Source organism: Elephas maximus, chromosome 7 (assembly GCF_024166365.1).
Source record: "Elephas maximus indicus isolate mEleMax1 chromosome 7, mEleMax1 primary haplotype, whole genome shotgun sequence".
Taxonomy (NCBI): domain Eukaryota; kingdom Metazoa; phylum Chordata; class Mammalia; order Proboscidea; family Elephantidae; genus Elephas; species Elephas maximus.
In genome coordinates this window covers 131,244,852-131,266,784 of record NC_064825.1, presented here as the reverse complement: position 1 = coordinate 131,266,784, position 21,933 = coordinate 131,244,852, and the positions used below count along the sequence as shown (strand labels likewise).

The window sequence follows — 21,933 nt, the reverse complement described above, 5'->3', positions numbered from 1 at the left end:
AAACAGAGGGTCAGTCTGAACTGCCAAATGAATGCTGGGACACGTGCCCACCCACTGCCCAGCCCAGCCCTCCTGGGTCCCACATTTCCTGCCGGCAGCCAAGACCTCTACTCTCCAGGCTGAAAGCTGAAAGTGTCTTGCGTTATATGACTGACCTAGAGAAAAAAAGGCCTGGACACACTGACCTGAGGGGCTTCCCGACCAAAAAGCTCAATGAATCTCTATGCTGAAACGTCCACAGCCACAGGCCCCACCCCCGAACACAGCTTCCAGCCAGCCACTACTTAGTCTAACTTTTAAAAAACATTTTTTTATTTTAAATTAATTTCAAATTTGCAGAACAGTTGCAAGAGCTGTACAAGAAAATCCCTAACTCCTTCAGCCCATTCACCCACCACTGACACTGCCCCTGTGCCACTCTGTCTCCACAGGGAGCCCACCCCAAACATCTAAAGGCAGTGCAGATACCCTTTTGCCCTTAACACTTCAGTGTGTTTCCAAAGAACAAGAACACTGTCTACACAACCACAATGAACACACCACGATCGGGATTTCACCCCAGCAACTGCCAAACAGGGACTCATGCTCCAATCTTGCCAATTGCTCTATGAAGTCCTTTGTAGCAATCTCCCTTCCCGCCAACCCAAGATCATCCGTTACATCCACTGTCATGTCTCTTTATTTCCTTCCATCTGAAACAGCTCTTCAGCATCTCTGTCTTCAGTACACTGACATCTTGGAAGAATACAGGCCAGCTCTGTTGTAGACGATCCCTCAATTTGTGTTTGCTGGAGACTTCTCTGTCATGAAAGTTCCGATTATGCATTTCTGGCAGGTCTACTACATAAATGAAGTTTCTGTCTTTCCCAGTGTATGACATAAGGAAACAGATGATGTCAGTGTGTCCCGTTCTTGGTGATAATGTTGACTACCTGGTTAAGACGACATCTGGCAAATTCCTCCACTGTGACCACTTTTCCCTCAGAATTAATTAGTATGTAATCTGTCAGAAGATACTTGGAAACTATGTTCTTAAAATGTTCACTCAATCGTTTTAGTGCCCATTGAGCGTTCCTGTCTGAATCAATTATTACTCTGATGATTATGAATATGTGTTGTTTTTTGTTTTGTTTTTTTGGGGGGGGTAGCACTACTTTTGTTTTTGTTTGTTTTTTGGGGGCGGTGTAGCCCTACTGTTCCTTCTGCATTTACTAACTGACATTCTAGCTCTAATAAGGCATTTTCCTTTCCCCCTACTCATCCTTTCTTTAATGCATTATCAGTATGGACTCAGGGGATTCTTATTTTATTCATTAATGTTATCGTTCCTGCTAACACTCACACTGCCCCAGGTCAGGCCGGCGGGAGCCCCTTCAAGCAGCTCCTGTGTCCTTCTGATGTTTTTTGAGCACTTCACTATTTTCTGGCACAACACCATGATCTCTGTTCACCTCGGACATGCCCTGCCCCACCTTTGATATCAGCCATTCTTCCAAAGGGCCCTGGTTTCTGTTAGTGGAGAACGTTATTTAGAAAAGAAGGCCTGGATGCTAAGTGTGTTCACAGCTACTGGTGTCACTTTTTCTATGTCTTCTTATAGTGGACAAAGCTGGGAAAAATTATAATTATATGATTCAATTGTGTTTGTGAGTGTGTGTATCCCTCAGCATTCAATATGAGCAAATTACCAAACATCTCTGGAAACCCTCTATCATGAGAGGGGGAGAGCAAAAACAAACAGAAAAATACAAGTTGGAGGAAAAAGACTATGCAGGAAAAGGGGGGAAAAAGGATATCCTCAGAAATATAATACAATACATCCATTAAACACAAACACAACATTCTTTAAAAGGGTAGAGAGGATAAAAAGACCCCTTGGAAATTAAAAACTTCACATCAAAAATTAAAAACTAAGTAGAAAGTTTAGAAGATAAAATACGGAAGAAAAAAAATTAGAGGCAGAAAAAAGATAAGGGAACAGGGAGTCCAGATGGGACATCGAACATCCAAGTACCAGAGATTCCAAAAAGAGGAAACAGACAACAGAGATAGGAAGAAATCAGAGAATCTATTCCCCAAAAAGTCCCTGAAATGAGTTTCCCACTGAAATGGTTCTACCAAATGCCAGCCAAATGGATAAAAACAGACCTACACCAAGGAACATCACTGTGAAATTCCAACGTAAATGAGCTGCAACCCAGAATTTTACACCCAGACAAACTATCACTCAAGAGTTCATACAAACATAAGGTCAAACCCTTCACCTCCTACACACCTTTCTCACAGAAAACCGCGGCAGCTGTGCTCCAGCGAAGCGAGGGAGAACAACGAGAAGGGCGCCAACACGGAAATCTGCTGTGGGAGAGGCAGAGAGGGTCCCCAAGCCCAGGAGAAGGGCGGGCAGGGGGTGGTGACTCCACGCCAAGCAGGGGGGGCAGGCAGCCCCGACTGGAGCAGAGAAAGATCTCTCCAAAGAAGATAAAACTGATGAAATACCTGAACATTTGACCGGCTTAAAAATTTGAGGCTTAATTAGTAATAAGTACATTTTTTTTTTTTTTTTAAACAAACAAACAAAAAAATACAACCATTTCAGAGAATGCCAAAAGCAGTTTCGGAAAAGCATTTCTAATTTACCACGTGAGAGCTACGACCACTGACGCAGTTACCACGCTGACAGCTAAATGCTGATCTAACCAGAACTGCAATAAAGCCACGTAGGGAGGACAGCAACAGTGTAAGTGGAGAGGAGGGTGCAGCGAGGCAAGGACGAAACCAAGAAGAAAAAAAAAAGACAATATATAGCAATACTACTACGCTCCTCAGACATCTGGCAGTAAGTGCTGGTTTTTAACCTGCGGATTCATTTCTTCATCTATAAAATAAAGGAATTGTAATCTAAACTTTCTTCTTGCTTCAATAATTTGAGTCTGCTCTAAGAATAAGGTAGTCAAAGCTTGAAATTTAGTACTAGTGGCCACAGACACTGGACAAATTAAATTACAGAAAGAATTAAGCAGGACTTGATGAAAGAAGACACGGAGTGAGAAGTAAAAAAAAAATCCATCTTAAGCCTGTGAGGACTGACAGGATGCTGACGCTGAACAAGGAGAAATGCACTGTTTCAGAAATGAAAACACAGGGCTCCTGACTCTGGCCTTTGGTGGCGGGGGGGGGGCGGGGATGTGACTGAAAGTACCCAGACAAACTGTCACATGAGACCACTGATAAGGAGCTAACTAAGCTGAAAGAGAGGCTCATTTTGATAGTTAAACACACGCACATGATAGTAGAATCCAAGTGGATGATGAAAGACTCTCCTCAAAGAACACAAAAAAAGGAAAAGGGGGAACTCCCCCCAAATCCTTAATCTTCTAGGAAACCACAACTTTTAGGCAGTCATTAACACAAACGAGAAAGGGGCATGGCGAGAGAGCAGACTATTTTGAAGATGGGGAGCAACAATGCAGTGTCACAGAAGCCAAAAGAGGGAAAAAACGGAGTTGATGGTCAATAAAAAGTCGTCTTGTTTTAACAGTTGACATCATTAGATTCCCCCATGTACGCGTCAGTTTGTCCTACTGTGGGAACTTGCGTGTCGCTGTGATGCAGGAAGCTATACCACCGGTATTCAAATACCAGCAGGGTCACCCATGGCGAACAGGTTTCGGCTGACCTTCCAGACTAAGACAGACTAGGAATAAGGACCTGGCAGTCTACTTCCGAAAACAATTAGCCAGTGAAACCCTTATGAATAGCAACAGAACACTGTCTGCTGTAATAAAAAAAAAATGCCGGAAGATAAACCCCTGAGGGTGGAAGGCACTCAAAAGATGACTGGGGGAGAGCTACCGCCTCAAAGTAGATAGAGCCCACTTTAATGACCTGGATGGACTCAAGCTTTTAGAACCTTCGTTTGCTAATGCGGCACAACTCAAAATGAGAAGAAACAGCTGCAAACATCCATTAATATGAGAATGTGGAATGTACGAAGTATGAATCTAGGAAAACTGGAAGCTGTCAAAAATGAGATGGAATGCATAAACATTGATATCCCAGGCATTACTGAGCTGGAATGGACAGGTACTGGACATTCTGAATAGGACAGTCATATCATCTACTATGCCAGGAATGACAAATTGAAGAGAACGGTGTCCCATTCATCATCAGAAAGAACACTGCGGATCTATCCTGAAGTACAAGGCTGTCAATGATAGGACAACGTCCACACGGCCTAGAAGGAGGACCAATTAATACAACTATTATTGAAAATTACGCACCAACGACTATGGCCAAAGATAAAGAAACTCAAGATGTTTACCAGCTTCTGCTGTCTGAAGCCGATCAAACATACAATCAGGACGGACTGATAATTACTGGTGGTTCGAATGTGAAAGCCGGAAACAGAGAAGAAGGATCAGTAGTTGGAAAATACGGCCTCGGTGATACAAACGATGCTGGAGATCACATGATAGAATTTTCCAAAACCAACAACTTCTTCCTTACACAGAAATCAAATCGACTACATCCATGGAAAGAAACAATTGAAAAGCTCAATATCATCAGTCAAAACAAGGCCAGGGGCCGATTATGGAACAGACCATCAACTGCTCATATGCAAGTTCAAGTTGAAACTGAAGAAAATCGGAACAAGTCCACGACAGCCAAAGTACAGCCTTGAGTATATCCCACCTGAATTTAGAGACCGTCTCAAGAACAGATTTGATGTGCTGAACGCTAATGACCGAAGATCAGATGAGTTGCGGAATGATATCATAAACGAAGAAAGCAAGAGGTCATTAAAAAGACAAGAAAGAAAAGACCAAAACGGATGCCAGAAGAGACTCTGAAACTTGCTCCTGAACGTTGCATAGCTAAAGTAAATGGAAAAAACGGTGCAGTAAAAGAGCTGAGGAGAAGATTTCAAAGGGCGACTCGAGAAGACTATTATAATGACATGTGCAAAGGCCTGAAGTTAGAAAACCAAAACCGGAAGAACATGCTCAGCATTTCTTGAGTTTAAAGAACTGAAGAAAAAAATTCATGCCCTGAGTTGTAACAGTGAAGAATTCTAGGGCAAAATACTGAATGATGCAGGAAGCATCAAAAGAAGATGGAAGGAATACAGAGTCACTGTACCAAAAAGAACCAGCTGACATTCAACCATTTCGGGGGGTAGCGTACGATGCAGAACTGACGATACTGAAGGACGAAGTCCAAAGCTGCACTGAAGGCACTGGCGAAACGGTTCTAAGAAGTGATGAAATACCAGTTGAGATGTTTCAACAAATGGATGCAGCACTGTAAGTGCTCACTCATCTCCGCCAAGAAATTTGGAAGATAATTACCTGGCCAACCGACTGGAAGAGATCCATATTTAAGTCTATTCCGAAGAAAAGTGATCCAATCAAATGCAGAAAATTCTCGAACAATAAATATCACATGCAAGTAAAATTCTGCAGAAGATCATTCAAAAGCGTCTGCAGCAATACATCGACAGGTAACTGCCAGAAATTCAAGCCAGATTCACAGGAGGACGTGGAACCAGGGGTATCACTGCTGTTGTCAGTGGATCCTGGCTGAAAGCAGAGAACACCAGAAAGATGTACCTGTGTTTTAATGACTATGAAAAGGCATTCGACTGTGTGGATCATAACAAATTACGGGTAATACTGTGAAGGATGGGAATTCCAGACACTTAATTGTGCTCATGAGGAGCCTGTACATAGATCAAGAAGCAGCAGTTCAAACAGAACAAGGGGATCCTATGCAGTTTCAAGTCAGGGAAGGTGTGCGTCAGGGCTGTGTCCTTTCACCATACTTATTCAATGTGTATGCTGAGCAAATAATCCGAGAAGCTGGACTATATGCAGAAGAATGGGGCATCAGGATCGGAGGAAGACTCATTAACAACCTGCGATATGCAGATGACACAACCTTTCTTGCTGAAGGTGAAGAGGACCTGAAGCGCTTACTAATGAAGATCAAAGACCACAGCCTTCAGTATGGATTACACCTCAACATAAAAGAAAATAAAAATCCTCAGAACTTGACCAATAAACAACATCATGACAAACGGAGAAATGACTGAAGTTGTTGAGAATTTCATTTTACTTGGATCCACAATCGAAATCCATGGAAGCAGCAGTCTAGAAATCGAAGGACGCACTGCACTAGGCAAATCTACCGCAAGAGACCTCTTTCAAGTATTAAAAAGCAAAGACGTCACCTGGAAGACTAAAGTGCATCTGACCCAAACCGTGATGTTTTCAATCATCTCATATGCATGTACAAGCTGAACAATGAATAAGAAGACCGAAGAAGAACCGATGCCTTTCAATTACGGTGTTGGCAAAGAATACTGAATATACCATGGACTGCCAAAAGAACAAACAGATCTGTCTAGGAAGAAGTACTGCCAGAATGCTCCTTAGAAACGAGGATGGAGGAACTTTGTCTCACATACACGTTATCAGAAGGGATCAGACCCTTGGTAGAGCAGAGGGGCAGTGAAAAAGAGGAAGACGCTCAAGAAGATGGACTGACACGGCAGTCATAGCAATGGGCTCAAGCACAACAATGAGTCTGAGGATGGCACAGGACGACAGGGCAGTTTTTCATTCTGTTGTACATAAGGTCACTGTCTCAGTTATCCAGTGCTGCTGTAACAGAAATACTACGAGTAGATGGCTTTAACAAAGAGAAGTTTATTTTCTCACAGTAAAGTAGGCTAAAAGTCCAAATTCAGGGTGTCAGCCCCAGGGGAAGGCTTTCTCTCTCTGTCGGCCTCACCAATCTTCTCCCGGAATAGGAGCTTCTCTGTGCAAGGACCCCGGGTCAAAAGGACGCGCTCTGCTCCTGGCACCGCTTTCTTCGTGGTATGAGGTCCCCAACTCTCTGCTTGCTTCCCTTTCCTTTCATCTCTTGTAAGATAAAGGGTGGTGCAGGCCACAACCCAGGGAATCTCCCTTTACACTGGATGATACTAAGGGTTTTAAAATCCCACCCTAATCCTCTTTAACATAAAATTACAATCACAAAATGGAGGACAATCACACAATACTGGGAATCATGGCCCAGCCAAACTGATACACACATGGTGGGGGGGGGGGGACGACACAATTCAATCCATGACAGTCACTATGAGTTGCAACTGACTTAACAGTACCTCTAACAACCAACAATCATTAGGTTATTCTCTCAGAGGAAATGGATCCAGGCCTCACCCCGCCAACAAAAAAAAAAAGAGAATCAAGGCTATAAAAAATAATAATAACATACTTTCATTCTTTTATTTTTGTTTCTTTTCATCAATCATTCCTTAAAGGAGTCACATTTTCTTCAACAGCCTACAACCTAAGTCCATCACAAAGCTTCTCCTCTTTTCAATGCTACTGACTCTGATTAAGGCCGAAGAAGAGAATGCAAGCGCAACATAATTATAACAATATCTTTCATAAGGAGGACCAGTTTGGCCTTTAACAGCAAAAAAGCATTCTAAACTAAACAGCACCCAGCAGTAAAAATTGGCTCCCTAAGCTCTCACACAAATTTTTATTATAAATTATCAGGATACTCCTTGCTGATGCAAATTCACACGAGGAAACCACAGCCATTACACCTCCCTACATCACATATCATACAAAACAACTTAAAAATGCACTCTCGGTTACAGGCAGGGGACACCCAGAGCCTGGACACAAAGAAGCAAGTACAAGAATTGCTAAGGTGGGCCAACTCCACCAGGGCGGCATCTCCATGTGGATCTCAAGGACCCCAAGTCTCGTGGCTGGGAAGATAATCCATCACCCGTGCACCATTTTATCCTAATGCCTAGGACACTGTGAGTACAAAAACTGTCTACAAATTTCAGAATACAAAAACCATCCAGCAAAAAGAATATGCAAACAGTGGTAACTGGGAGAAACAACCTAGTGAGAAAAAAAAAAAGAAAAAATCGCTAACTCTATCAGCTACTTTCAGAGACACCAATCATTTCAATACAAGCCAAGGCAAGAAATCAAGACTTATAACCATTATTCAAAAATCACTCTACCAAGAATCAAAAAACAAAACAAAACAAAAACTACTTCTTAAAGTACAAAATACCCAAGGTAAACCCATACAACCACCTTTTAAAAGCAAAATCACGTATGTAAAGTGCTTTAAGTAAAAACGTTGGCACCTGACTAGATTACATCATCGTCTGGCTATGCACCTTGATGGACACTCAGATCACTGCAGTCATGCATGAAGTTAACCCTATCTAAGCCACCGTTAAAACAGAGCCAAGTCATTAATTACTAAACTGGTATCCAAAGGAAAGCCTGGGGAACCAGCTCTGTCTCTGTTTTAGTAACAGCATAAGCAATGGTTCACAGGACGACACGATCCCCGTCACCAAGCTTTAACAAGTCGGCTCAGCCAAGGTATATAGTCAACTTGATTTTACATAAAAGGCGAAAGTTCCATAGTCCACATTACAATAGCAAGAAAGACACCAAAACTTTGTGTATGGTTTCTTGGTAACCTAAGAGATTAAATATGTGAGATAAGTCTAGAGTCTGGACAACACGCTGAGTACCATGAAGCTGAATGAACGTAGTCACTCCCAACTCAAGACCAAAGGTGGGATTTACTTAACTGGCAACACAAGATACCTGCAGTGCAGTGAATTACTTAATATGGCCCTTCTAGCCACAGTCTCTGTGACTTCCCCACAATGACTGTGTGGGACTATGCAAAATAAGGTGCTTGTGGCCCACCCAAAGGACTGGACTGCTTGGTAATAACGCAAGTAAGGTTCGTGGAACCCTGAGGGGGGGTGGGAGGGTGGGGCCATGCAAATAAGGTGTACTGAACCCCAACAAGGGGATTGGTCAGTTTTACATCCCACTAGGCTTAAAATGAGCCATCCCAGAAGCAGACTGGGGACCTCACTAAGAAGAAGAGATGGAAGTGAAGTGCATCCTTTGGACCCAGGGTCCCCATGCTGAGAACCTCCTAGACCCAGGAGACACACAGAGAGGGCTGTGACATGGAAGACGGTGAGAGATGGAGCCACAGAAGTAGCAAGAGGGACAGGAGGGTAAGATGGAAGGAACCAGGAGAACAGCGCGAGATGGCTGCTGTGGGGCTTGCCAACCCACGGAGCTAGGAACTTTGTAACACTTGCTCGAGCAGTATAGAGGCAAGGCTGAGAGGCTGGAGAGAGGCCTTGTCTGTGGGCATGGCTGAGAAGAAGCTATCCTGATCAAAGAACTGTATCCTGAGTCGTTTCTGATCCCAAGTTGTAGCCTGTTACTTCCCTAATAAACTCCATAATCATGAGTTTCGTCTGTGAGTTCTGTGTGGTCACTACGATAAATTATCAAACCTGGCAGAGAAGTAGAGTGTGCCATGGGAGACATAGCTAGTGTCAGAACTGGTAAAAAGGCTAGAAGGAGGAGGCATGTCTGACCGCTGCTTCATAGGAATCGGCCTTGGGCTGACGCTGGTAAGTGATTTTGTCTTCCCCTTGTGAAGTTAGGGAAACCCTGGTAGCAGAGTGGTTAAGTGGTACGGCTGCTAACCAAAAGGTCACCAGTTCGAATCTACCAGGCGCTACTTGGAAACTCTATGGGACAGTTCTACTCTGTCCTATAGGGTCACTATGAGTCGGAACTGACTCAACAGCAACAGGTCTGGCTTTTTTTTGTTGTTGTTTTTTTGTGAAGTCAGAGGAGGTCAAAATGACACCCGTTATCTTTTTACAAGTCGTAAGAAATGGCAAATAAATTTCACATAGGTTCTTGATTACCGAACTAAAGAAAAGCACAAAACACAAACCAAGAAAAGCCTAGGCCACAACCAGTCATAACCTTGTCACAAAATCTCCGTCCCCTCCCACTGTTTTGAACATAAACCTTCTAATTTATAGCTGGCAATTCTAGTCCCACTCAGATGCGTTAGCCCCCTCACTAAGGCTTCCAGAGCGCTCAATGACAGGAGAAAGTGTGAATGCTCTGGACCCACACTGTTCCTTACAGGAGCCACTAGCCACACCTAGCTGCTGAGCACCTGGAAGGTGGCCAGAAAGGCTGTGGAACTGAATTTTACACCCTGTTTAATTTTAACTAGTTTAAACTTAAATAGTCACATGGGATAGAGTGTCACTACCATAAAACGTTTTACTGGACAGCACCCTCCTGGCTCACAAGAGAAATAAGCACAGAATAAATGTTTTCAGTTTATAATTTCAGATGAGCAAATTCACATCTCTAGGCCTTTGCTTTCTCAACCAAGACATGTAAGAAGAGTTAGGCTGGATTGTCGCCATGATTCTAACGAACCAGTGCAGCCTACAGGTTAACAGTCTTCATTAGAACAGTTCAGTGTAATTAAAGCCACACACCCCTTAACATTATGGTGGAGAGCTAGCCCTGCTGATGCCAGCGTGTCATATTACCCCTCTCCATCACCGTACTTAATTGGGAAGGCTAAGAGAATGTTGGTGCAGTTCAGTCAATATCTGGATTTCTGTGAGCAAGTCAATGTACCTCTCTGGCTTGTTTTCTTATCAGTAAAATGAGAGGTTTAGGCTAAATGATCACATAAGGCTCTTCAGATCTCCAAATTCTTCATTTCTATGAATCTAAGTAGTGAATAAGCAGAAAACACTTATATAGAAACCAGACAGTCAAAGAAATGAAGATAAAAAACCAATGACTGCCACCATCTCAAACTCTAAGAAATTAACAGCAAATGTACCCAAGGCCTTAAGGTAGAGTCCCAGCAGAGGAGACCAGGAAGTTGTACAGTATCACTGTCCTCTGCTGGCAGGCTGACTTGGTCCACTTGGCTGTGGCCAGTTGTTCTTTTTGTATGAAGTCCATATGTAAGCATGCTGCTATTGGCAAAGAAGGCGAAACCACAGAAAGGTGAGCGGAGCCAGGCTATGCAGGTGGCTGCAGAACACACAGCTCATAAAGGTCTCTACTGTCCCTTTCTCCCACCAACAGTTGAAGGAAGTCTTCCTCCTCCATCAGACAGCTACAGTATAACCCCCATCGCTACATTCAGGGTTCTCAAAGAACATCATATGCCGATGACTCAAACCAAGTAAAAGTTGATGCTCTCTTCATAGGAGCTGTGGCTATTTTTAGGAGCAATAAGGTAAACTGGAGTTTGAATTCATCCACAAAGCTTGTAAAGACACGTCATACTCACCTTTCACGTGGTGTACAATCCAGCATATGTAAACATATATAAAAGCGGACAAGGTCCCCTGGAAATAATCCTAACCGGTCTGGGGAAGGGAGTACAGACCAAAAACTTCCATGAACTGTGTTAAAAGGCGGGGAGTAAAGGCTGAATGATACCCTCAATACAAGCCTTCAAAGACACCATTCCACACATCTCTCGTGGCCTAATCTAGACCTACTGAAACATTTCTCAATCATTAAAAAGAAGGGGAAAAAAATCACCCCAAAAGCTTAATTTATAGCATGCTAGAAACAAGATTTTTTTCTTTTCTTTTTTTCTTTTTGAGAATATCACCTTTTACCCAGGTACAGAGTTTTCCTTCATAGTATTACAGTTGATTTAGCCAGGCCACCATTGACAACCATTTCATTTCCATTTTTGCTATTACCCCACTACCAAAACACAAAAAAACAAAGTAGGAGTTCCTAGGAGCAGAGCTGCTGAATCAGAGCACGTGTGCTGCTAATTAAACGCACGCTGCCAAACGGTTTTCCAGGGAGGCTGGACTCAGCCATATTTCCACAGCGCACGCACTTCTCTGAGTGAGGATGAACATCACTCATGTGTTTGAGAGCCATTTATACTTCACTTTCTGCCAAATGTCTGTTTATATCCTTTGTCTGTTTTTGTATTATGTTTCCTCAATGATTTGTAGCAGCTCTTTCAAAGCAAAAAAATCAGCCCCTTCTCTGACAGTATCCCCTCTCCAACCCACTGCAATCTGGTGTCTATCTGTACCCCTCAACAGAAATTGCTCCTTCAAGTCACCAATGACCTCCAGCTAGGGCTAAACCCAAAGGACACTCTTCTGATCCATCGTCACCTTGTACCCAGCGGCATTCAATGGCAGACTCTCCTCCTTAGAACACGCTCCTCACTTGGCTTCTCTGATTTCACAGCCCCCGTTTGCTCACCGGCCCCTTCTTAGTCTCCTCTGCTGTTGTTCCTCTTTGTACAACTGCTAGCGCAGGAGTTCCCACAGCACTTAGGCTGTGGACACTCTCCTGAGTTGGCCACATTTGGTGGGATGAAAATTCAAGTTTGTCTGACTCTGATTCCCCAGAAACTGACACAAAGTCTGAGGAGACTCAAAGTTTTATTGAACAAATAAACCCAATGCCATTGGCTTTTAAAATCTCTATAAAGAAAGTTGAGACCCGAATTTATAAAACCAGCACTTCAAACACAGGTATGCAACTACTACCAGACATTTCCCCTTGAGTGTCTCCCAAGCACCTCAGATTTAACACCTCCTAGACAGAGCTCTTGCTCTCCATCACACTCCAGCCACACGACCAAGCCTTGCTTGCCTCAGCAAAAGGCACTGTCCTGGTTGTGACAGACAGAAGCCTGGAAACTGGCCCTGGTTCCTCTGTCCCCTTCCAATCCAACTGATCAAAATTCTATCAATGCTACCTTCCTAGAATCTCCCAAAGCAGCCCTGCTGGAGCAGTGGTTAAGTGTCCGGCTGCTAACCAAAGTATCAGTAGCTCAAACCCATCAGCCACTCTGAGGAAGAAAGACATGGCAGGCTGTTTCCATAAAGCTTTACAGCCTTGGAAACCCTGCTGGGCAGTTCTACTCCGTCCTACAGGGTCGCTATCAGTCAGAACTGACTTGATGGCAACGGGTCCGGTTCGGTTCGGTTTGGTTTGGTTTAATTTTAGTATCTCCCAAAGGCAACTATTCTCTCCATCTTCTGCCACCACACACACAAGACGGAAACAGCCTCTTAGTTCTTCACCCCGCTACTCCTCTGGCCCCCTCCAAACCGTTTTTCACTTAGGCTCTTGGTCAGCGCCCCCGCTACTCCATGTGGACAAGGATAATGACGGCAACAATCTGGCAGCTGACACTCACCGAGCGCTAGAACTGCACTGTCTACCATGCTCAGGCTGTTCAGCATTTTAAAGATGGCTCATTCAAATTGAGATGTACTTATAGTGGTTAAGTGCCCTGACTACTAACCAAAGGGTCGGCAGTTCGAATCCACCAGGCGCTCCTTGGAAACCCTATGGGGCAGTTCTACCCTGTTCTATAGGGTCCTTATGAGTCGGAATCAACTCGACAGCAATGGGTTTGGTTTTTCTGTTTGCTACTTGAATGTACAATACACACTGGATTTTAAAGGATGAAAATATCTCATTATTAATAATTTTTATATTGATTACATGTTGAAAGGAATAGATTTTCAATATGCTAGGTTAAATAAAATATATTCAAGCTAATTTCACCTGATTCTTTTTCCTTTTTTCATGTGGTTACAAGAAAATTTAAAATTACCTATGTGGCTTGCATCGTATTTCTACTGGACAGCACCGTGCTAGAGGACTTCACTCAGGGTACCAGCACCGCGTCCATCTTCTTCAACCGTGTATTACACCAAAGCACAGAAAGCACTGCGCCTGGCACGGGGCAGGCCTCCAGACACGTGCTGAATAGTCAGTGGTCAAAAGTCAGTATCATTTACACACCTTCACTTAAAAATAAAACATTAAACCTTAATTCTTACTTAAAGTTGAACGATACCTTTTAAATACAATTGGTATTAAGAAAACAATTTTTTAATTTTAAACTTCAGGCATAACGTGCATTTTAAGACATAATTTGTCTACTTCTCTAACGTTCATGCTAATCACACCTACGTAATTTTTCTAGTCTTTCACTGCTAACATTTCTGTTGCAAAGAAAAGACTGGAAAGACGGAGACTAGGGAAGACTGGAAATTCAAGGTGGTCTAAAACGAACTGAAGAATTCTGAGTCATCAACCCTTACACCACTGGTCATCATCACTCAAGAAATCAGCAATGAGAGAGAGAAAGGCAGTGGTAGTACAAGGAGAAAAACACGGAGACAATGAACAGGAAAAGTCCAGTTAAGGTGAGTTGGGCCACGTGCTGACTATGCCCTGCAACTCTGTAAAACACACAGAGAGGGTGTGGTACACCAAGAGAACATGGCTGACGACGAGTGTGTCCTCACTCTACAGAAAACACAGGTCCATATGACCTCTCGAACACCCGGAGAAGTCATGGGGTAGAAAGTGCATTCCACAAGGAACGTCTTCACATTTGAAGAGTAGAGCAACTCCAATCTGAAGGAATCTCAACGTGATTTAGGTTGGAAGCCGTTTAAAAAATTCAGTTTGAGTCCACATTCATTCTCCAGAGGCAGACCGGGAACCAAGCAACACCAGTTCAAGATGGAAGTTATAAAGTGCGGGTGGAACAAAGTTCACCAAAATAAACAAACAAAAAAAAAAGATCCACCTACCTGCATACAGGAAACATATGCCAGAGGACACTGTAGCCAACGCCACCGGACAAACAATCTAGGGTTGTTGGCCAGTAAAGAAGGAGGGGGAACAAGGAACCTACTGATTTTTTTTTAATGAGCAGAACTTATTTAGATCCTGACTTATCAAAATTAGGAAATTATAAAAAAAGATATCCGAAACAAGTAGAAAGTTCAATTCTGACTAGGTGTGGGGTTTGTTGTTTTTTTTTTACGATGTGATAGCTTTGTGGTTTGTGATGGTACGCCATCGCATAGATTCGAACTCATAACGACTCCATAGGGCTGAGGGGAACCGCCCCACAGGGTTTCCTATGCTGTAATCTTTACGGTAGCAGATCACCAGGTCTCTTCTCCCTCAGAGCTGCTGACGGGTTCAAACCACCAACAGTCCGGTCAGCAGTCAAGCCCTTAACCACTGCACCACCAGGGCTTCTAGTTTTGTGGTTAGGTCATGGTTAAAGGAAAAAAAAAAGAGCCTTTATCTTTTAATATATACAGACATACTTACACAAACCAAATAACAAAGCCCATTGCCATCGAAGTCTATTCTGGCTCATTAAAAAAAAAAAACCCCATTGCCGTCAAGTAGATTCCAACTCACAGAGACCCTACAGGACGGGATTCCAACTCGTAGCAACCTTACAGGACGGAGCAGAACTGCACCATGGAGTTTCCAAGGAGCACCTGGTGGATTCAAATTGCCAAGCTTTTAGTTAGCAGCTGTAGCTCTTAACCACTGTGCCACCAGGGTTTCCTTCTAGCTCACAGCAACCCTATAGGACAGAATAGAAAGCTCCATAGGGTTTCCAAGGAGCGACTGGTTAGCAGCCAAGCTCTTAACCACTGCACCACCAGGACGTACTTACAGAAGAAACAAAACAGTGTTTGGGATTTTCTTCAAAATAATAGGGGAAGAGCTAACTATAACGAGGAAAAAATGATAAAGTGAATTATATTAACTTCTCTCCCTCAAAAGATACCAGATAACCCATGGAGTAGAAGATATTCACAATACATATCTGCTGAAAGACTCAAATAAAGAATAAAGACACTCTACAATCATTAAGTGTTGTTTTAAAATGTCCACAAATTCTTCATCACTCCTCCTTTCAAAAAGGGGGAACTCAGCTGCCCTCCCAGGTAAGCTGGGACTTAAGTGACTCTCTCCCGATGAACACAGTGAAACTGATGCTACGAGACTTCTCAGTCCCCTTCTCCCCACCTCCTCTCCGGGGCGCCTGGCAGAGGCCCATGGGAGAACAGCTGAGGCCTCCCCGCAACCAGGACTAACTCGCCAGGCAACTGCACGAGCCCCCTTGGAAACAGACCCTCCCTCCCCAGCCAAGCCTCCAGAGGACTGCAAGACGGGGTTCACGCCCGAGCCACTCCTGAATTCCCGGCCCGGGAAACTGCCAGATAATAAATGGTTGTTATTTTAAACCACTAAGTTTATGGGTGAGGGAGCCCTGATGGCACAGCGGTTAAGCACTGGGCTGCTAACCAAAAGGTCTGCAGTTCGAACCCACCCAGCCACTCTGCAGGAGAAAGACCTGGTGGTCTTCTTCTGTGAAGATCACAGCCAAGAAAACCCCATGGGGCAATTCTACTTTGTAACACGTTAAGTCGAAATGACTTGTCAGCACCTAACGACAACAAGTTTGTAGGTAATTCGTTATGCGGCAATAAATAACTAATATAATAAGAAAAACAGATAATACAATAGAAAAATGAACAAAAGACCTGAATATACTCTTCAGAAAAAAGGGATATCCAAATGATCAAAAAAGCAGGAAAAGGACCACAACTTCACTAGTGTCAATTCAAACCACCGTAACGCATTACTACACAGCTACCAGCGTGGCCAGAATGAAAAGGACGGAAAACATGAAGTACTGGAAAAGACATAGAGTAACTGGAACCCTCATACACGGCTGGTAGAAGTGTAACACCATACAGTTCTTTTAGGAGATAACACCACTTTTCCAAAACTGAATACACGTAGACCTCTGTGATCTGGCAATTCCAATCCTTGCTATGCTGCAAACAGAAATGCATTCATACATTCACCCGAGACACATACTTTTTTTTTTTTAATAATTTTTATTGAGCTTTAAGTGAACGTTTACAAATCAAGTCAGTCTGTCACATATAAGCTTATATACACCTTACTCCATACTCCCACTTACTCTCCCCCTAGTGAGTCAGCCCGCTCCCTCCTTCCAGTCTCTCCTTTCATGACAATTTTGCCAGTTTCTAGCCCTGTCTACCCTTCTATCTCCCCTCCAGACAGGAGATGTCAACACAGTCCGAGACACACACTTTCAATGTTCAGAGCAGCACTATTCGTAATAGTCCAAAATATGACTCAAATGTCCACCAAGAGAACAGATAATAACTCCATACAATGAAATTTCACACAGAAACGGGAATGAATAATGAACTACACGCAACATAGGTGAGTCTCACAAAACACGCCAAGAGAAAGAAGTCAGACACAAGGATATACACTGTAAGAGTCTATTTAAGGGTAAAACTAATCAATGCTGTTAGATGTCAGGATACTGGTTGCTTTGGGGGAGGAAAATTATGGCTGGCAGTAGATACAAGGGGGGTTCTGAGGGGCTGATTTCCCAGGTAGGCTTCTGCTTGTGAAAATTCACTTAAGTGTGCACTTTCCTATATTTCTATTATAATTCAATAGGGTTTAAAAACAGTAATACTATAGGAGAAAGGTGGAAGGAAGAAATGAGACAGGATTGGCCTCAGGTATGTGGCTGTCAGAGCTGGGTAATGACGATTCATTATACTATTATCTCTATATTTGTGTATGCTTAAAATTTCCTCCAATTTAAATATATATATACATAACTGGCTGGAATTTCTGGTAAAAGTATAAACTGGATTAATTTTTCTGCTATAGATTATCAAAAGGTATTACAATCTACATATCCTTAAAAAAAAAAAAAAACCAATTATTCTACTTCCATGAATTTATCTTGGGTATTTATAAAGGTTTATATACAACAATAGCCAAAGAGTTTATAACAGAAAAAAAGAGAAATATCTAGATACAGAAGACACAGGGCACTGTGGGAAACACCACAGAACAATCCGGGCCATCCGCAAATTCACGGTGCCTAAATATCCAACAATAAGTAACAATTTTCTCTGAACTAAGATTCTTCTATCTATCCGATGAAATACAGTCATTAAAAATAAAGTGATGAAGACTTTTAGAAAACAAATACAGGCGTAAACCCTCACACCCTTGGATTGGCAAAGTTTTCTTAGACACGGCACCAAAAGCACAAGCGTCAAAAGAAAAAGAAAATGAACATCAAAATTTTAAAATTTTGTTCCAGGCAGTGAGTTTATGTTAACGCGGTAGGACCGACTCAGAAAAGGAGGGTGAGGATGGGTGCATGACCTGAAGAACGCGGTCACTGTCACTGAGTGCACTCGTAGAAACTGCTGACTTAGTGTATGTTTTGCTGTGTATATTCTCAACAACAAATGTTTGTTTTTTAATTAAAAAATTTGTGCTTTAATGGACCCCATCAAGAAAGTGAAGGACAACCCACAGAATGGGAGAAAATATTTGTAATTCGTGTAGTATCTGATAAGGGACTTGAATCCAGAATGTATCAAGAATTCTCACAACTCAATAAGAGACATATAACCCAATTTAAAAAAAGGTAAAGGATTCAAATACACAGACATTTCTTCAAATATATACAAAGAGCCAATAACCACATGGAAAAAATTGCTCAAAGTCATTGGCCGTCACGGAAATGCAAATCAAAACCACAATGAGATACCATTTCACACCAACTAGGGTGGCTATAACCCAAAAAGACAGACGATAACAAACGTGAGCCAGGATGTGGAGAAAAGGGAACCGTCGTCCATTGCTGGTAGAAATGTAAAATGGTACGGCCACTTTGGAAGACACAGTGGAAGTTCATCGAAAACGCTAAACATAAAGTTAGTATGTTGTCGTTAGGTGCCATGGAGTCGGTTCCAACTCATAGTGACCCCATGAACAACAGAATAAAACACAGCCCAGTGTGCACCATCTTCACAACCGTTACACTTCAGGTCATTGTTGCAGCCACTGTGTCAATCCATCTTGTCAAGGGTCTTTTTTGCTGACCCTCTACTCTACCAAACACGATGTCCTTCTCTAGGAACTGGTCCCTTCTGATAACACGTCCAAAGTATATGAGACAAAGTCTCGCTATCCTCACTTATAATGAGCGTTCTGGCTGTACTTCTTCCAAGACAGATTTGTTCATTCTTCTGGCAGTCCATGGGATATTTAATGTTCTTCACCAACACCATAATTCAAAGGCATCGATTCTTCTTCGGTAGTCTTTATTCATTGTCCTGCTTTCACATATATATGAGAGGACTGAAAACACCATGGCTTGGGTCAGGCACACCTTAGTCCTTAAAGTGATTATCTTTGCTTTTCAACACTTTGAAGAGATCTTTTGCAGCAGATTTGCCCAATGCAACGTGCCGTTTGATTTCTAGACTGTTGCTTCCGTGAGTGTTGATCGTGAATCCAAATAAAATGAAATCCTTGACAACTTCAATCTTTCCTTCACTCATCATGGTGTTGCTTACTGGTCCAGTTGTAAGGATTTTTGTTTTCTTTGTGTTGAGGTGTAATCCATACCGAAGGATGTGGTCTTTGATCTTCTTCAGTAAGTGCTTCAAGTCCTCTTCACTTTCAGCAAGCAAGGCTGTTTGTGTCTTCTACATATTGAAGGTTATTGATGAGTCCTCCTCCAATCCAGATGCTATGTTCTTCTTCATATAGTCCAGCTTTTCAGATTATTTCCTCAGCATACAGATTAAATAGGTATGGTGAAAGGATGCAACCTTGGCACACACCTTTCCTGACTGGAAACCACACGGTATCCTCTTACTCTGTTCGAATGATGCCTCTTGGTCGAAGTACAAGGGTGGGGGTAACCAGCTGCTCTGACCCACTGACCCCTCTTGACCGCAGGACACCAGCAGCCAGAGATGGGCACCCGGCCCTCAAGGGGGCAGCAGCCTGCATACCTGCCCATGGCTCTGGACTCACTGCCCCATCCCGGTTGCTGGTGCAGGCGCTGAACCATGTACCACCCCATCTGCCGCACCTGACTCAACGTGATGAACGGGACCACCGCGTGGCTGCTGCAGCTGGGCCACGACTACAGTGCCAAGAACCCCATGTTCTATGACCCAGCAATTCCACCCCTAGGTATACACCCAAGAGAACTGAAAACACATGTCTACAGAAAGACATGTAAGTGAACAATCACAGCAGCATTATTCATAACGGCCAAAAAGTGGAAACAACTCAAGTGTCCGTCAACTGACAAATGGATAAACAGCATGTCGTATACCCACACAACGAACAATACAAAAGAATGAAGTACTGATGCATGCTAGGACACAGATGATCTTGGAAATACTATGCTAAGGGAAGGAAGCCAGTCAAAAGGACCACATACAATCGCATTCGTATGAAATGTCTACAAGAAGCAAATCTACAGAAACAGAAAGTAGGTTAGCGGTTGCCTAGGGCTGAGGGGTTTGGGAGGAAATGGGGAGGCTGCTAAAGGTACAGGGTTTCTTTTCAGGGTGATGAAAATGTCCTCAAAGTGACTGTGGTGATGGCTGCACAGCTCTGTGATAGTACTGGAAACCCATAAACTGTACACTTTAAATGGGTGAATTCTATGGCATAGGAATAAATAACAAAGCTGTTGTTAAAAAGTTAAATTAAAAAGTTATGTGGTTTATATTTACAAAGGAAGGTGCTCAGAAACGGAAACTTGTTTTTTAAGGAATTCAGCATCTGTAGTTTGCCTTACCAAGCATATTCACAAACCCCCTCATTTGAAACTTACAACAATCCTATACATTACATCAGTTTTTTACAAGTAAAATCTGAGGTGCAGACAGGTCCCAGAGACAGTGTGAGGCTCCGAAAGGCCGTCCTCCTTCCAACCATGCTGCGGACTCTCAGATTGTCACAAAGGAGGCTTCTGCATGTGGAATGAAAACCACGGCGCTACCATTTACAAAGGACCTAATACGTGCCAGGCAGTTCAAAAACATTAGAAGACATTCAAGTATGTGTTGAATACATCTCACATCTCACAACCTGTCTTAGGTATCTAGTGCTGCTATAACAGAAATACCACAAGTGGGTGGTTTTAACAAACAAAAATTTATTTTCTCACAGTTGAGGAGGCTAGAAGTTCAAATTCAGGGCGCCGGCTCTAGGGGAAGGCTTTTTCTTGTGACTCTGGAGGAAGGTCCTCATCTCTTCAACTTTTGCTTCCTGGTTCCTTGGAGATCTCCACGTGTCTTGGCATTTATCTTACTCCATGTCTCCTCTGCTCAGTTTTTCAATCACTTTTATCTCTCAAGAGGCTGACTAAGATACACCCTACACTAATTCTGCCTCGTTAACGTAACAAAGACAACCCATTCCCAAATGTGATCATAACCACAGGCATAGAAGTTAGGATTTACAGCACATATTTTTGGAGGACACAATTCAATCCATAACACAACTCCATTTATATTTGAAGACAAGGACTCAAAGAAATTAACCTTCTCATCACTGTATTCTAGTAAACTTTTCTGACATAAAATTGGTTTTTCAGGGCTTGTTCGAAATCCTCGTGGCATAGTGGTTTAAGAGTTCCGCTGCTAATCAAAAGGTCGGTGGTTCAAATCCACCAGGTACTCCCTGGAAACCCTACGGGGCAGGTTCTACTCTGTCCTATAGGGTCACTATAAGTCGGAATCGACTCAATTGCAGTGGGTTTTGTTTTTTCGGGTTTTTGTTAGAAACACATTTTTCAATACTGGGGTGGTAGAGAGGCAGAGGGGATACAATACAGAAGATAAGAGAAGTAATGGTATATAGTACAAGAATTAAAACAAAAGAGGAAGTCCTTTCAAAATATGAAGGGGGTAAACTCAAATCGCCAGAGGGTAATTTTTAAGTTTATACAATGCCTAATAGGGAGTCAAAAAAATAGAAACCTAACGGTCAAAAGATCTGAACAGAACATTAAGAAAAAAACAAAACAAAAACTGCAGTACAATGAATTGCTTTTATGTGGCCTTTCTCACCATGGTCTTGTAACTCCCACCAAATGACCAGGTGAGAGTATTCAAATGAGGTGCTTATGGCCGACCAAGGGGATTGGATAGCATGCTAATAATGCAAACAAGGTGCGTGACACCCCATGGTGGAGTAGGACCATGCAAATAAGGTGTATGAAACCCTAACCAGGGCATTGGTCAGATTTGCCATTCCACTAGGCTTAAAATGAGCCATCTCAGAGGCAGAAAGGGGGGATCTCACTACAACC

General features: G+C 42.8%; 1 protein-coding gene across 5 annotated transcripts in view; it reads right to left on the bottom strand.

The window, feature by feature from the left end:
* The window catches only part of PPP6R3 (protein phosphatase 6 regulatory subunit 3), a 175,982-nt gene that overhangs the window by 116,933 nt on the left and 37,116 nt on the right, over positions 1 to 21,933 (bottom strand). The window contains exon 3 of one of the 5 annotated variants that reach the window (XM_049892681.1): positions 13,528 to 13,678. The exons of the other annotated variants lie outside the window; for them this stretch is intronic. The gene's annotated coding sequence lies outside the window, so the exon portion shown is untranslated. The remainder of the gene's footprint in view (positions 1 to 13,527; positions 13,679 to 21,933) is intronic. 5 annotated transcript variants of the gene reach the window in all.